The sequence below is a fragment of the Cherax quadricarinatus genome, unplaced genomic scaffold (genome assembly GCF_038502225.1).
Source record: "Cherax quadricarinatus isolate ZL_2023a unplaced genomic scaffold, ASM3850222v1 Contig1787, whole genome shotgun sequence".
NCBI classification, from domain to species: domain Eukaryota; kingdom Metazoa; phylum Arthropoda; class Malacostraca; order Decapoda; family Parastacidae; genus Cherax; species Cherax quadricarinatus.
The window spans coordinates 60,877-77,509 of record NW_027196813.1 but is presented as its reverse complement, the minus strand read 5'-3'; the positions used below and the strand labels follow the sequence as shown (position 1 = coordinate 77,509).

Genomic DNA, 16,633 nt, shown 5'->3' with positions numbered 1-16,633 from the left:
CCCCCTTTCATTCTACGTAATGCCTCACGTACCTCCACCACACTTACATTCTGCTCTTCTTCACTCCTAAAAGATGGTATACCTCCCTGGCCAGTGCATGAAATTACCGCCTCCCTTTCTTCAACATTTAAAAGTTCCTCAAAATATTCTCGCCATCTACCTAATACCTCCCTCTCCCCATCTACTAACTCCCCTACTCTATTTTTAACTGTCAAATCCATACTTTCCCTAGGCTTTCTTAACTTGTTTAACTCGCTCCAAAATTTTCTTATTTTCATTAAAATTTCTTGACAGTGCCTCTCCCACTCTTTCATCTGCTCTCCTTTTGCACTCTCTCACCACTCTCTTCACCTTTCTTTTACTCTCCATATACTTTGCTCTTCTTTTAACACTTCTGCTTTGTAAAAACCTCTCGTAAGCTACCTTTTTCTCTTTTATCACACCCTTTACTTCATCATTCCACCAATCACTCCTCTTTCCTCCTGCCCCCACCCTCCTATAACCACAAACTTCTGCCCCACATTCTAATACTCCATTTTTAAAACTATTCCAACCCACTTCCACCCCCCCACTACTCATCTTTGCACTAGCCCACCTTTCTGCCAATAGTCGCCTATATCTCGCCCGAACTTCCTCCTCCCTTAGTTTATACACTTTCCCCTCCCTCTTACTTGTTGTTGCCACTTTCCTCTTTTCCCATCTACCTCTTACTCTAACTGTAGCTACAACTAAATGATCCGATATATCAGTTGCCCCTCTATAAACATGTACATCCTGGAGCCTACCCATCAACCTTTTATCCACCAATACATAATCTAACAAAGTACTTCCATTAGGTGTTACATCATACCTCGTATATTTATTTAACCTCTTTTTCATAAAATATGTATTACTTATTACCAAATTTCTTTCTACACATAGCTCAATTAAAGGCTCCCCATTTACATTTACCCCTGGCATCCCAAATTTACCTACTACTCCCTGTAACATTTTTACCCACTTTAGCATTGAAATCCCCAACCACCATTACTCTCACACTTCATTCAAAACTCCCCACGCATTCACTCAACATTTCCCAGAATCTCTCTCTCTCTCCTCTACACTTCTCTCTTCTCCAGGTGCATACACGCTTACTATAACCCACTTTTCACATCCAATCTTCATTTTACTCCACATAATCCTTGAATTTATACATTTGTAGTCCCTCTTTTCCTGCCATAGCTTATCCTTCAACATTATTGCTACTCCTTCTTTAGCTCTAACTATTTGAAACCCCTGACCTAATCCCATTTATTCCTCTCCATTGAAACTCTCCCACCCCCTTCAGCTTTGTTTCACTTAAAGCCAGGACATCCAGTTTCTTCTCATTCATAATATCCACAATCATCTCTTTCTTATCATTTGCACAACATCCACGCACATTCAGACTTCCCACTTTGACAATTTTCTTCTTATTCTTTTTAGTAATCTTTACAGGAAAAGGGGTTACTAGCCCATTGTTCCCGGCATATTAGTTGACTTTTACAACACGCATGGCTTAAGGAGGAAAAATTCTTATTCCACTTCCCCATGGATATAAAAATAATAAGACCAAGAACTATTAAGATAAAATCAAAGAAAACTCAGATGAGTGTGCGTAAACAAACATGTACATGTATGTGTAGTGTGACCTAAGTAAGTATAAGTATAAAATATAAATATAAATAAATAAATATATATAAACATTACTGCACAGGTCCATTTTTAAAATTTCTTTATGAACATACCCAAAATCTCCTTCCAAGCATCCTCATCAGGCTCTATGTTCATTTCCTCGTCTGTTAAATCAAGTGGACACTTTTTTGGAGCTGTGACAAGAGTGGTCACTGGGGTCTGGGCCGCAGAAACTTCCCATTGCTTCTGTAAAACAAATACTGTGTAAGTAATTGCACATTAACCACTTAAAAAACAGATTATCATTATATTCTTGGGGAAGCACTAAACTACCTGCTGGGATCATTACAGTGCCTAGGAAGCAACCAGGTGTAATGTAAGGAAAGTGTAGCTCCAATTTCTTGAATCAAGAGCAAGGGACCTCCCACGAAAGTATTAAAATCAAGCTATGCTCTGTGTGGCCTACCTTCAGCATTTTTTTTGTTATATTGTCAGTCCTACTGAATCTCATTCTAGCAAGTTATATATATTTTTTTTTTCCTCTCTCTCTCAAGTCGGCCGTCTCCCACCGAGGCAGGGTGACCCAAAAAAGAAAGAAAATCCCCAAAAAGAAAATACTTTCATCATCATTCAACACTTTCACCACACTCACACATTATCACTGTTTTTGCAGAGGTGCTCAGAATACAACAGTTTAGAAGCATACACATATAAAGATACACAACATATCCCTCCAAACTATTATGTTAGAAAATTACCCACATTGTGCAGTAACAGCCTGGTTGATCAGGCTCTGATCCACCAGGAGGCCTGGTCACAGACCGGGCCGCGGGGGCGTTGACCCCCGGAACTCTCTCCAGGTAAACTCTAGGCTACATTCCACTCTCCAGGAGCATTATCAAGCCTATTAGCCTGACAAAACTCACAGAAAACGAAACAGCCACAATAAAATGTCTCGTTAGTCGTGTACGTATTCACTGCCAAACATTCCAACAGTATCAGTATTTATGAAAATAAAGAAAGTAAACAATTCTGTGTATGATGAACCTTCACTAGCACCATACTATCCATCCCACGTTTATTTTATACCAAAATGTTGAAAATTCATTATTTTCAGTGTACAGGAGGGCCCCACTTTACAGTACTTCATTTTACAATGTTCTGTCAATGCAGCAGTTTTTAATTATACCCATTCTTCATTTATTAAGACTTCCTATAATAAATATATTCACCACTAACGATAAACCGAGGGCAAAAATATTTTAAGGCAAGTAATGTGCTTTTCTTATTCTTTTTAGTAATTATTACAGGAAAAGGGGTTACTAGCCCATTGTTCCCGGCATTTTAGTTGACTTTTACAACACGCATGGCTTACGGAGGAAAGATTCTTATTCCACTTCCCCATGGATATAAAAGGAAAAGTAATAAGATCAAGAACTATTAAGATAAAATCAAAGAAAACTCAGATGAGTGTGTATAAATAAACGTGTACATGTATGTGTAGTGTGACCTAAGTAGAAGTAGCAAGACGTACCTGTAATCTTGCATATTTATGAGAGACAAAAAACACCAGCAATCCTCCCATCATGTAAAACAATTACAGGCTTTCGTTTTACACTCACTTGGCAGGACGGTAGTACCTCCCTGGGTGGTTGCTGTGGTGAGTGCAAAAGGAGAGCGGATGATAGAGTGGGAGAGAAGAAATTTTAATGAAAATAAGAAAAAAAATTTGGGGCGAGTTAAACAGTTAAGAAAGCCTAGGGAACGAATGGATTTGTTAGTTAAAAGCAGTAGGGGAGTTAGACGACGAGATGGAGGTATTGGGTAGATGGCGAGAATATTTTGAGGAACTTAAATGTTGACGAAGAAAGGGAGGCAATTTCATGCACTGCCCAGGGAGGTATACCATCATTTAGGAGTGAAGAAGAGCAGGATGCGAGTGTGCGAGGCATTCATAGAATATAAGGGGGTAAAGCAGCTGGAACTGACGGGATCATGACAAATGTTAAAAGCAGGGGTGGATATTGTGTTGGAGTGGTTGGTATTGTTGAAAGAGGGGAAGGTACCTAGGGATTGGCAGAGAGCATGTATAGCCCTTTATATATAGGGAGGGGGACAAAAGAGATTGTAAAAATTATAGAGGCACAAGTTTACTGAGTATACCAGGAAAAGGGTAGGGTTAACTTACCCTTCAAAATGTCAAAGATGGGAGTTAGAGGCCTCACTGTCCACTTGACAAAGAGACTTGTCCATTATACAGGCTTCAACCCAATCAATTTCAGTTCTGTAAAAGTAATAAACATTATCTGAAGTATTTTAACAGGTTATCCTAGGGTAATTTTTACAAAATGTACTATAAAAAACTACTGTTAAAAGTTAAAATTATTTAACACTCACCAAGGTAGTGTGACTTGACAAAGAAAATACTTTCACTCCTTCACTCATTCCCAGGACATGTATATAGTTCAAACAACTCAAAACTGCAACATCACTCCTCTTTAGACAGTGCTCTTCTCACCTAAATAAAACATAGTATTTCTATGCAGTAACTACAAGTATAATAAGTGTCTTGCAAAGCAAACAATGGCGAGTCTAAAATTCTTTACATTGCCTAATGTAAAAATTATGCTATTTACCATGGCTGGACACCACCTGTAAGAAGCCATTGTCACGAAATTCTATAAACTGGCCAGAAAATTATTGCCTTCATTGTCGGATAAATATCCGTTGTGCAATAGAAAAAAAAGAGCAATTGCAACTTGTATAATTATTACCAATTCAGAGTCATGTTTACCTGGAGTTTACCTGGAGAGAGTTCCGGGGGTCAACGCCCCCGCGGCCTGGTCTGTGACCAGGCCTCCTTAGGTCAGTGTCCCAGGATGCGACCCACACCAGTCGACTAACACCCAGGTACCCATTTTACTGATGGGGAACATAGACAACAGGTGGAAAGAAACACGTCCAATGTTTCTACTCTGGCTGGGAATCGAACCCAGGCCCTCACCGTGTGAAGCGAGAGCATTAACCACCAGGCCACCAGAGCCCCTTATATATTTGTATATGTGTACTTATACATTTGTTATATCTATGTGACTGATGGGTTAGTATTATACCCCTTCAAGAATATCTTATCATTTCACGTACACTTTTTAAATTACACCAAAGTGGTTGAGCCACTTACCTTTTATATCCTCTCTCTCTCCCCCCTCCCACCCTTTTCCAATATTTCTATCCTTACCCATCCTTCTTCCTTACTCATCTTACCAAAGCTCTGGTCTGGACAATACAATACATGCCCCGGTGGCCTGGTGGCTAAAGCTCCCGCTTCACACACGGAGGGCCCGGGTTCGATTCCCGGCGGGTGGAAACATTTCGACACATTTCCTTACACCTGTTGTCCTGTTCACCTAGCAGCAAATAGGTACCTGGGTGTTAGTCGACTGGTGTGGGTCGCATCCTGGGGAGACAAGATTAAGGACCCCAATGAAAGTTAGTCAGTCCTCGATGACGCACTGACTTTCTTGTGTTATCCTGGGTAGCTAACCCTAAGGGGTTAAAAATCCGAACGAAATCTTATCTTATCTAAAGACACTAGCTGATGGATTTCCGCAGCAAGCAGCAAGAAGGCTGCTCCTATATCCTGCCGTCCCCTGGGTCTATCCGAACTCCAGTGATGGCCAAATTGCAAGTACTGCTGCAACAACATGCAAGGAACCTATAGTGACATGAAAACTGACGGTGACAACGAAATGGACTAAATATGACAAAAGAGGGACCGGCATTCAAGTACCAGACCTGCTGCCAGACTTGAACCAGACACGAGACGTTCTCCACTACATTGAAATATGTGATGAATGGTTTGAAAAACCGACAAGTTGAAGATTGAGACACTTAAGCAACATTTGGGAATCTTTATTCAGGAAACGTTTCGCCACACAGTGGCTTCATCAGTCCAACACAAAGTAGAAAGGCGTAAGGAGGAGGAGGAGTTTGAGGTTATCAGTCCCTCAGCCTGGAGTCTGTGTTCAGTCCATCAATCTTGGTACATTCTACAATATTGATGGACTGAACACCTCAAAATCCTCCTCTCCTTACGCCTTTCTACTTTGTATTGGACTGATGAAGCCACTGTGGCGCGAAACGTTTCCTGAATAAAGATTCCCATATGTTGCACAAGTGTCTCGATCTTCTACATTGAAATAACTGACCTCCATATCAACCTCACCAGTGTTCAACTGGAAGACAACATGGCAGAAAACCTAACAAAACTCCAAGGAAATGACAGGTCTGTAGGACTTTCCCCTCAGTGCCAAACGAGGGAAAGAAGTGAGCATTTAAACATTGCTGACCGGCATCCCAACACCAGCTTTTGCCAGACGTACAACTAGCGAAGTGAAGTTCTCATCTTTACTGACGTTCATCTGTACTGACAGTAGCATCATATCTGCACCACCATCGTATCACCTGTACCAGTGATAACGAGAGGGAAACACAGGAGACATCGTCAAATTAACAATGCAAAACTCCAAGGATATAGGACGGTTATCCCTCAGTGCCAGTTGTAGGGAAGAAGTGAATAGTTAAATAGTCAAAGTTAATGTTTTAGTAGCTGACCTATATTCAGCTGACCAGTGTACAGTGAGAATCATAGCAGAAAACGCCAAATATATCTATTAGTCTGCCACAATTATATGCATCTTTCCTGCAATTCCATGAAGATAGAAATCAATCATGGGGGCTGGAAAGGGCGAATGGAGTTATAGCACCCTGGGCAGTAAAAGCCCAACAGCCACAGCACAGTGTCTTTTCCTTTGCAGATGACACCTGAATCTGCATGACTGTCTTCCATTGCAGACACTGCAAGGCTCCAGGCGGACATCAACCAAATCTTTCAGTGGGCTGCAGAAAACAATATAAAGTTCAACGATGAGAAATTTCAATTACTCAGATATGGTAAACACGATGAAATTAAATCTTCATCAGAGTACAAAAATTCTGGCCACAAAATAGAGCGAAACGCCAACCTGGGAGTGATCATGTCGGAGGATCTCACTTTCAAGGACCATAACATTGTATCAATCGCATCTGCTAGAAAAATGACAGGATGGATAATGAGAACCTTCAAAACTAGGGATGCCAAGCCCATGATGACACTCTTCAGGTCACTTGTTCTATCTAGGCTGGAATATTGCTGCACACTAACAGCACCTTTCAAGGCAGGTGAAATTGCTGACCTAGAAAATGTACAGAGAACCTTCACGGCGCGCATAACCGAGATAAAACGCCTCAATTACTGGGAGCACTTGAAGTTCCTGAACCTGTATTCCCTGGAATGCAGGCGGGAGAGAAACATGATTATATACACCTGGAAAATCCTAGAGGGACTAGTACCGAACTTGCACACGAAAATCACTCACTACGAAAACAAAAGACTTGGCAGACGATGCACCATCCCCCAATGAAAAGCAGGGGTGTCACTATCACGTTAAGAGACAATACAATAAGTGTCAGGGGCCCGAGACTGTTCAACTGCCTCCCAGCATACATAAGGGGGATTACCAACAGACCCCTGGCAGTCTTCAAGCTGGCACTGGACAAGCACCTAAAGTCGGTACCTGACCAGCCGGGCTGTGGTTCGTACGTTGGTTTGCGTGCAGCCAGCAGTAACAGCCTGGTTGATCAGGCTCTGGTCCACCAGGAGGCCTGGTCACAGACCGGGCCGCGGGGGCGTTGACCCCCGGAACTCTCTCCAGGTAAACTCCAGGCTACCAAAAACAAACGTCACTATCGCCGCAAGGTATGGCATCACCGCATACCCAAACAAAAACAGCGGCACACAGCTCTTATTGTAGCGCTCTTAAGTGGTGATATCAAAATTATTCCAGGACCTCAAACTATTGTGCAGAGGCAAAACAGACAGATAAATGACGGTGTTAATGACTGTCTAGTAGCTAGGAATGATAACCTTAACTCCGTATGTAATGCATACATAGGTCAATGCGAGACAATACAGCCATTATTATCCCAAACACCACCAAACAGGTGCATACACTGTACTGAAGCACGCAAGAAAAACAGAAAAGGCACCTTCTGTAAAATATGTAAGGTGTGGGCGCATGATGGATGTATTTACAATTATAGTAACGGTGCCAGAATTCATTTTGTGTAACAAATGCACTTTGGCACAGTTACCCTTTAGCAGTGATGACATTGATTTACCTAATTTTAATACAAATGACTCATTGCCATATATTGATGATTATAATTGTTTTATGAAAACAGGCCTTCACTTAATTCATGTCAACGCAAGATCACTTCTTCCAAAGTTGGCAGAGATTAGGATTCTAGTTAAAATTAGGGCGGCAGTTATATCCATCTCTGAATCCTGGTTGGATGATACGGTGACTGACGAGGTCAAAATAGGTTACAATATAAAACGCTTAGATAGGAACAGAAAGGGTGGTGGAGTATGTGCCTACATTAGAAATGACTTAGCTTACAACCCAAGACCTGATTTATATAATAATAAACTGGAGATTCTATGGTTTGAAGTGCTGCTTCCCAAGACTAAACCCATCTTAGTAGGAACTAGTTACCGCCCTCCCACCCAGGACCAGTTCTTAGAAGATTTTTCCAGAGTCTTGTGCGGACTTGAAAACAATTGGGAGACAATAATACTGGGCGACTTCAATATCTGTTTTCAGCAGCAAAATAACGGGTTATGCAAAAGGTATAAACAAATTCTAGGTTTAAATATTTACACTCTACTAATTAATACACCAACCCGGATCACACAGTTCTCAGCCACCCTAATTGACCACATGAATATCGGAACATTCGTCTCTCAGCCATTGAGTAGAGAGGACGTGTTCTACGCTGCTGCCCTCTATAGCTGTTCGGTGGCAGTTCCATTTTCTCAACATGGCGCAGGCAGGCAGACGCCGCGTCAACACTGTTTGGAATTAACTCGTGGGGCAGTGATTGGACCATCAACGGCGATATTATTGCCAGCGATAATCCGAGACACCTATGGTATCGCCAACGAGGATTTGTGCAGTGTAGCGATGAATGGTGTGACTAGAATCTTTGTAAAGTTTTGCTCAGCTCATGTTTACGAGATGGTCGTTGACAAGTATCAGGAGGTTAATCTAGTGGTTAACCAGGCTGTGTCTGTGAAGCTACACGATGTATCCCGACATTATACATGGGTAAAAGTCAGAAACGTACCCTTTGAGGCTGATGTGACTGACATACGTGCTGCCCTGGGTAATTATGGCACCATACACATGGCTACAGCAGGGAGGTGGTCTGATGGCCCATATGAAGGAATACCCGAGGGAACTTTTTCGGTAAAATGATATTACGACATCCGATCCCTTCATATGTGATCCTGCAAGACTTCTGGACTCAGGACTTATGCAGGGCAACGCCGCACCTGTAGGTTGTGTGGAGCATACGATCATTTGGCGTTGCAGTGTGAAAGGAGACGAGGTGTCAGGGCTGAACAACAGAGCAAGGATCTAGGGGAGAAAGGTGTAAGGCAAGATGTGCATGAAGCGCCTGTGCAAACCTCAGGATTGTCTTGGAGCGAAGAGGTTGAGAGGTCTACGGACAAGGTGTGTGCTACACTCCCGGAAGTGTCGCCTCCTTAGGAGGCGAACCCAGAGGTGGGAACGGCTTCGCGAGAAGAGCAGGCCAATGACGTGGAGAAATCCATGGTCTCTGTGTTAGATGAATTATTTACGGAGGACAGCACGAGTCCTGCGATGGCACCATCCCTAGACTTGGGACAGGCTGCGACGACGGATGTGGAACACGACGTGCAGCTGGTAGTGAACGCCACTGACGCCTTGTTGAAACAAACGGTGGAGGTGGAAATCCATCAGGATTGTACTGTGGAAGACGAAATGCAGGCGGAAAGTGTAACGCGAAAGCGCTCTGTTACACTTTCAGATTCCGATGATATGTTAACGCCAGCTCAAAGATCAGGGAAGAAGTCATGGGCGGATGTGGCACAGAGGGGGTCCTGTGCACCCAAAGCTCAGGGATTGACCAGGAGTGTTTCAAAAGGGGGGAAAAAAAGGGAAAATTGGAAACAAAAAATCTAGTGAAAAACATTCAGTGTCGAAAGGAAAACCCCCATTGTCGATTTTAAGTGCCTCACAATAAATATTAATGGTTTGCGAACTGTACGAAACTGTACGTGAATTATTGGTGCATAATAATGTGGACATTGTGTTCGTACAGGAACACGATCATAAATGTGGCAGTGAATTGCGGATAGAAGGATATAATGTGTATATAGAGAATGCTATTCGGTTGAAAGGTGGCGTAGCCATCATGATTAGGGAGACTAGCCCGTTTGTTGTGAGACGTAGTGAAGGGGGGGAGGGGAGTATAATAAGGGTGGAGGGACTATGGGGACGGGTGAAGGTGGCATTTGTGTGCGTGTATGGTCCAACCGAGAATGATGGGCATGTAAAAGCTACCTTTGTGAAAGAGGTGTTAATTTATTAATTGAGGTCACTTCCTGAAGTAGCTATTCTTGGCGAGGATTGGAATTGCGTGATCCGGCGTAAGGATGTAGAGCCTAGGGGAAGTGGATACTTTTCAGGTGTATTGGGGGATTTAATGTCAGGGGTGGGATTAATGGACGTGGTGGGGGGAGAGGTTGAGCATACCTTTGTACATCGTGGATATGCGGCGCGACTTGATAGAATGTATATGCCATGCACCATCGTAGTTAATAGTGTGCGTATCATAGATGTAGTTTTTCTGATCATAGAGGGGTTCTTGTAGACGCAGGGTGGGAGGGTTTACCTAAGAGGGGTCGTAGCTATTGGAAATTGAATGTTAAATTGTTAAAAGGGGAGGAGAATAGAAAATCTTTTGAGTCTTTTTGGGAGGGTTTGTTAGCGGGGGCTCCTGGGGATGGTGAATTGGTTAGGTGGTGGGATATGGTGGCTAAGAAACGTATCCGGGATTATGTTCGGCTTGGGCGGGAAAGTAATCAACTGTTGTATGGGCTTTGGGGGTATTTTGAAGGACAGTTACGTTATTGTTATGTGGGTGATGGTGCAAGATACCCCGTGGAGGAAATAGAGGATTTAAAGCAACGTATAAAGGGTTTGCATAATGAGCGTTTTGATGGTGCACGTGTGGCCGGAGGTTTGGAGGAGGTTCTCTACGGGGATCGGCCTTTGGCGTGTGTGTTAAGGGAAGAGCGGCAGAGGAGGGCAGCCACGGAGATGATGGGGTTAACAGTACATAAAGGGAGAGAAGGTTATCTTGAAGGCCAAGTGTTGGTGACGACGGAGGGCATGAGCGGGTATATAGATGCTTGGTTTAGGAATTACATGTCTAGCATTGGGATAAATAATATGGCAATTCGGGAAGTCGGTAACAATGCGCAGTGTAAGCTTAGTACGCAAGATAGAGAAGCATTTGAAGGACCTATTACAGAGTGTGAGATATGGCAGGCTCTGGGAGGGGCGAGCTTAGGTAAAGCTCCTGGTATTGATGGGCTGCTGAATGATTTCTATGTGATGAATTGGGACGTGATAAGGGTGTTTCTAGTTCGGTTATTTAACATCTTAAAGACTGACGGGGTTATGGGAGAATTGCAACGGACGGCAGTGGTGGTTTTGGTGCCAAAAGGGGATCCATCAACGATTATGGACTATAGGGCCATTTCGCTTATGTGTGGTGATTACAAGTTGTTTGCGAGGTTATTGGGGAATAGACTGAAAAAGGTAATAGAAAAAGTTATAGACAGGGGACAATATGGGATACCAGGCAGGTCCATGTTCGATGGGCATGGGACGATTCGAGGTTTCATAGAAAGGAGACAGATGGTGGGAGGGGGGGGGATCTTCGCTTTAGATTGGGCCACTGCATATGATAGTGTTGAAAGAAGTGCATTATGGCAGTTCATGCGTTGGCAGGGTTTTAGGGATGAAATCATCACTTGGGCTCAGACCTTATATAAGGGGGCGATTATGCGTGTGCAGGTCAATGGTCGGTTAGGCGAGCCGGTTCAGATGGGTCGGGGATTGAGGCAAGGCTGTCCCATATCTCGATTATTGTTTGCGTGTTTGCAGAATCCTTTTTATAGGGCGGTGCGGGCTAGTTTTTTTGGGGGTTTGGGGGGCTATGAGAGAGATGGGTGGACTGGTATTGTGGGTTATGTTGATGATACTACAGTCTTGGTAGGAGATGATGTAGACTTACTGCAAGTGGAGAGAATCTTAAATATTTTTGGTGAAGCAACTGGAATGAGAATTAATACTAAGAAGACTAAGTTCATGGCAGTGGGAAATTGGGATCAAATGAATGGGGGTATGAGGGGTAGGTGGGATGTGGTTGACCAACTTAAAATATGCGGGATTGTGTATGCTCGTGAGCCAATGATGGCACGTGAGGTGAACTCAGTGCGGGTAGTTGATAGTGTATTAAAACAAATTGGAGGTTTGAGGTCTGCACATCTAACGTTGCATCAACGAGTAATCGTGACAAACGTGCTTTTATATAGTAAATTATGGCATGTGGCGGCAATGTATCCATTATTGCATCGAGAGGTTATGAAATTGTTGCGTAGGGTATTTCATTTTATTTGGGGATCAGGCTGTGAATGGTTAAGCAGAGGGGTAATCACTCTGCCGATTGGCCATGGTGGGCTGGGACTCATACCGCTGGAACGAAGAATCATGAGTATTTATGTGAAACAGTTTTCTACAAGAGGGTGGGAAAAACGGGAGAAGGATTGAGAAAGTGCACGAGGACATAAAACGGTGGTGGACTGGGAAGGATTTACGAGTAGGGGAGGAGATGCTGCGAATTTTGATGGTGGCGAGAAATCCAGATAGAATTAAGCTGCGTGTAATCGAGAGAGTGGGGGGGGGGTTGGAGGTAGCGGCTGTGGAAGGAGCATACCCGATGTATGCCTGGCACGACATATGGGAACGTCTCCGGAAGTTGCGCATCAGGCCGGGGGTACGCGAGGTAATGTATAGATTTTTACATGGGATTTTGCCGTCAGGGACTGTCTTATTCAATTGCAAGCTCCGGGAAGGAGGGGAATGGCGAGCGTGTGGTGAATTGGAATCCATTTTTCACGTAGTGTATTTTTGTGAACGCATAGGGAGGGTCAGGGAATGGTTAGGGCGGGTTATTCGTTTTATGGGGGGGGGGCTGCAGGTGTTGAGTGTTAAGTTTAGACATTAATGGGGTGGGTGTGCAGGTTAAAAATACGGTGGCATATATAGTGACCGATTTTGTGTACACTTCATGGGCAATGAGAGAAGTAGGTGAGGGTGAAAGGATTAAAGTGTTAGCAGCTACTTATAGAACTAAATGTCGCAATAAGGAAGTATATGGACAGGGCCGGATTACCGCATAGGCAAACTAGGCATTTGCCTGGGGCCCCGCGGTCCAAGGGGTTCAGGGGCTCATCCAAGACTGAGCATATGGTGCAAGTGCAAAGGGGTCCCTACCTAAAAAGTTCAAGTGTATGGAGAGTAAAATTGATTTTTAAAAATTAATCAAAGCAAAAATAAATAATGAAATAAAATAAAATAAAAATAAATAAACCTAACCATAGATGGCAACACTCAACACGCCTTTGTTTACATCAGAACAGCTGTGTTTTCCCGCTAATGGGTGAGTATGGGAGATTCCTCTCCAATTTTCTGTAGTAATTACACGTTATCTAGACTTGTACTGTGACAAATTAACTGAAGTGTTGTTGATAGACATTGATGTGTATGGATAAATGTTTGTTTTCGCCTCTAAATGTTAAGGGAGGTACCTGATAGGGTTACTTGACCAGTAAAGATGCATGGACCAGTAAAGATGCATGGACCAGTAAAGACGCATGGACCAGTAAAGACGCATTTTTGGTAAAAATACTATAAAGAAAAACCTAAAAACGCAAACTGACTTCCGTTTGTAGGTTTTAAAAGCACTTTGTCCTGTCTTTAAGTCTTTATCATTCCAATAACAGATCTCAATTGATTTTTGTTCTACATCATTTCCGTCGCAAATGCTTAGTATTCAAGTTGCGACGGAAGTGATGTAGAACATCAATTAATTTACTACATATTTCCCCAGAAACACACAAGCCACATCAGAAAATCGTTGGTTGGGTGAAACTGAAAATTGTCCCTGCATTCTTTAATTCTCATGTCCTTATCTATGGTGGTAGGCCATATATGATGCAAAACATAATTAGTTTAGTTTAGTTATGAAAATGGTAATATAAATACCATTGTGCATTGTTCTTGGACTCAGTATGATTTCTGTTTAAGTAAATTGGAGATCAAGGAGGATGAATTAGTAAAATATTCGTAGCCCAAATCACTAACCTAATCTATGGTAAAAGTTCTGTATATGACTCCTTTCTGGTAACGTTTTGAATTTTTAGATGCGCAGCCAGAGGAAAGGGCGATATCCCCCCAATTGACAAAAAAAAATTAATAATTAAAAAATTAATAATAATTGATAATGAAAAATTTGTATTTACATGATTACAGACAGAGATACATCCTCATTATGGCATCTCGTGAACGTGATGTTGGACGTTCTTATGAGAGTGGGTCACAGAAAAGAAAAGAAAATTCAAGAAGAACAGAAAAAGAAAGATGTAGGAAGCTGCAGAAAGATCACAGACATGCTCACGAAAATAGTGTCTGATGTTACCAGTACAGTTGAATCTGCAGATACGTCAGATCATACAGGAAGCCCTCCCTCCATTATTTCTCAGCCAGCATCTACTTCTTTTGTGTCTCCTCTCAATGTCTCAACGGACATTTCATCCACAGGATTTGTCTTAAAAGATCCTGCCTCATGGCCAAATGTAATCCCAGATTCTCTACGTAATGCTTTTATTGCAGAAAACTTCAGTCAAACTCTGAACATTGACTTTAGGAAATCAGCAAGGATTTATGATGATGGAAGTCGTCGTTGTTTAAAGTCATCTATGTTTTATAGGAAGCTTGCAAATTCAGAAACTGTGAAAAGATCATGGATGGTATACTCTGAAAGCTCAGGAAAAGTGTACTGTTCTGCATGCAAGCTATTTTCTACCAAAGAAAATACTTCACAGGGGTTCAATGACTGGAAAAATTCCAAGCGTTTCGAGGAACATGAAAACAGCACCACTCACAGGAGCTGCATTTTAGCCAGTGTATTTCGTGCACAGAAAAAAGGCTTATTGGATTCTCATTTGGAAAATCAAACTGAAAAGTTCTAGAAAGAGTTGTTGTTGCTGTAAAATTCTTAGCTCTAAGAGGACTTGCTTTCCGTGGAGAAAATGAGGTTTTTGCCATTGTTTTCCGAACCAATTTCCTAGGAATCATAGAACTGTTAGCACAATTCGATCCATTCTTAGCAAATCATGTGTCACGCCTTGGGAATGCAGGAAGAGGCACTGTATCTTACATGTCATCTACTATATGTAATGAATTTATTGAACTGATGACTAAGAAGGTCCTCAATAACATCATAGCAGCTGTGAAAACTGCAAAATACTTTGCAATAAGTGTAGATTCAACACCAGATATTTCACATACAGATCAATTGACATTCATTGTTCGCTTTGTCGACTCCAGTGGTAAGCCTGTAGAGCGCTTTATAAAATTCATTTCTCTTTCAGGCCATGATGGAGAAACAATGATGAATGTAGTACTGGATACTCTGCTTGAACATGATCTCTCTATTATAGATTGCCGTGGCCAGAGCTACGACAATGCAAGTAACATGTCGGGTAAATATAATGGATTGCAAGCCCGTATCAAGCAAATCAACCCACTTGCTGAATATGTGCCCTGATCAGCACATTCTCTTAATCTTGTTGGGTCATGTGCTGCGGAGTGTTGTGTCGCTGCAGTTTCATTTTTTGGACTTTTACAAGCACTAATTTTTACTCTGCTTCAACGCATCGGTGGAGTATACTCAAGTCAACCATTCGTGGAGATGTCATCAAATCATTATCAACAACAAGGTGGTCAATGCAGCATGATGCAACACATGCTTTGAAAGACAGCTTTGCTGAAATACGTTCTGCTTTGATCCAAATAGCAGAAGATGAAGACCAGACAGCAACTACAAGAAGCGAAGCAGCCAGCTTAGCATCAAAATTGGAAGATTTTGAATTGGCCTTACTCTGTGTGCTGTGGGACTGTATACTGGAACGGTTAAATGCCACGAACAAGACACTTCAGAAAATTGAAATTGAAATGGCTGCTTGTGCTAACCTCTATGCAGGCTTAGTGGAATTTGTAAGCTCACTTCGCAATGATGAAGCTTTTGAAATGTTTGAAGAGAAAGCTAAACTGCTGGTGAAAGACTACAGTTACCAGGCTGATCATCAGCGGTCAAGGAAGAGGAAACGCAATTTTGAAGAGCCAGACAATGAAATTGTGTTGCTACCAAGGCAGAAATGTAAGACAGCTGCATACTTCGTCATTCTGGATTCACTGATTACAGAATTGGTGAAAAGAAAAGAAATCTACCAGAATCTCAATGACAAGTTTGGATTTCTGTTCAAAATTACTACTATGCCAGATGCAGAATTGAGAGAAGCTGCATTAAAGTTGCAACAACACCTTTCAGCAGATGTTCAGGACACATTTGTTGAAGAAATAGTTCATTTTTCTGGGTATATGAATCAGATTAAAGCTCCACCTGAAAAATGTGCACCCTCAGCTGCTTTGAAACATTTAAGAAATGCAGGTATCTCAGAAACCTTCCCTAATGTTGACAGTGTATCTAAGAACACATACGAAGGTATTGGTTGCCTCAGTCATCTTAAGGCTAAAGCTACCTTCTGGATAACTCTCATAAGCCCCTGCCGTCCACTTGCCTTTTTGAGCTACGTGTACAGTTCCAAACTTCCCAAACACACTACGTAGGTCAACTTCATTCGCCTCAAAAGGCACATTACGTATGTTAATTTACGTAAATCGACTAAACATCGACCATC

General features: G+C 42.3%; 1 long non-coding RNA gene across 1 annotated transcript in view; it reads right to left on the bottom strand.

Annotated features, from left to right (window-relative positions):
- Positions 1-1,765: 1,765 nt before the first annotated feature.
- Positions 1,766-16,633, bottom strand: part of LOC138851715 (uncharacterized) — a 32,602-nt gene continuing 17,734 nt past the window's right edge. The window contains exons 2-3 of the long non-coding RNA XR_011391363.1: positions 3,842-3,937; positions 1,766-1,899 (exon numbers count right to left, since the gene is read on the bottom strand). This is a non-coding gene — a long non-coding RNA (uncharacterized lncRNA). The remainder of the gene's footprint in view (positions 1,900-3,841; positions 3,938-16,633) is intronic.